Here is a 1537-nt window from a genome sequence, read left to right as displayed (position 1 = left end):
AAGAATGAACAAAAATCACCTTATATTGCTCACCTTTTCCACTGCAATGGCATTAATTAGGATAATAATGCAAGTATGATGTTCATATGTAGGTAAACTCGAGTGTTTTATGGTTCGTACGTAAATTATAATGCTAGAATTACTGAAGAGTTATGGACGAGTTATATTTTACTTACATATAACATACCATACGATATCTATTAATTTGTATACGTTGTTCTAGCCATCCCTAAATAAGATGTCATAATATTAAACATTTCAAAATTTGAAAATTTTTGCAAAGTGAAGGTAATAGTTCTTGTTTTTTATATATTTAACTCTACTGATGACTTAATGGTTACGTCCTCAACAAAGACACATAATGAATTGATTTATTATATTAAGCAAATAAATGGTTCAACTTGCAAATAGCAGCGATTTCTACGTTGTAGGATTCAGGATCGAGACTAGAGGGAGAGTAAACCTTTGGGGAAAGTTAACAGGTGTTTCTTGACACTAGCTCGTGTTTTCAGTTCACGAGTGTTCTCCGAGGAGATAACGTTCACCTCTCGAGGTCAAAGGTCACACAGGTATGCAGCCATACAATAAGGCAGCAACAGAGACTCGATTATAAACGGAATCAGATCACTACGCTCGTTGTGGTTGGTCGGTAGTTGTTGTGTCTTTTTCTTTTCATTTGATTGACGATTCAGGATTTATCGTCATTGATTTTGATATTCGTGGAGAATTTTGTGAGTATTTTTATTGCAACAATTACGGCATTAAACTGTATTATGCAGAGATTTTTCAAGATGGCAATCGCCATTCGGGATTAGTGACTTTTCACCATTGCTACAGAAATATTCAAACAATTTTTTCCCTCCCTCTCTTCTTCATACAGTATCATATTATACGTTCTTATTTTCATAAGTAGTCAGCGGCCTTTTTTGTATAATGTAAATGATACCGGTCTGAGAGGCAATGTCTGTTTAAGTTTAATTGTGAATGCTCCTCCCCCTTGAATATCCCTTTCACTTTTAGGAGAATCACAAGAGCTATATCGAAAGACGAAGACACTGGTGAAGTTTCAAGGGGAATTAGAAATAGAGGGTTTATGACCTCCCTATCCCCCCATTCGTGATTTATGACTCATATCATTATTGCTGGAAAAACTGGGTATTATTGGAAATAACACCTAACACATTGAATATAGAATCTGAGCTTACCAAGTAGTAGAACACATCATTCTATGAAAGTTTTTTTCTATATCATTTTCCTCGCAAATTGATAAGAGCGGTAATAAGGAAGGTGTAAAATCCAGGAAACGCACCTGCCTTATGTCCCCAACGCCGCAACAAAAGGTCGTTAAACGCGACGGAAAATCGGACGTATTTTTTAGCGCATAACGTAAGCGAGGGAAATCACATGAGCTAATTAGATTTGCGGCTGTAACATGACGTGACCATAGGCAGTGACGTCCAGTAAAATAGAAGCAATCACATATGAAATAGCTCATCACCCGAAAATGAGCATCCGGGCTAGTACATAAGTAACGTGT

The sequence above is a fragment of the Penaeus chinensis genome, chromosome 8 (assembly GCF_019202785.1).
Source record: "Penaeus chinensis breed Huanghai No. 1 chromosome 8, ASM1920278v2, whole genome shotgun sequence".
NCBI classification, from domain to species: domain Eukaryota; kingdom Metazoa; phylum Arthropoda; class Malacostraca; order Decapoda; family Penaeidae; genus Penaeus; species Penaeus chinensis.
The sequence above is the reverse complement of the archived record's forward strand: the minus strand, read 5'-3'. Positions refer to the sequence as shown.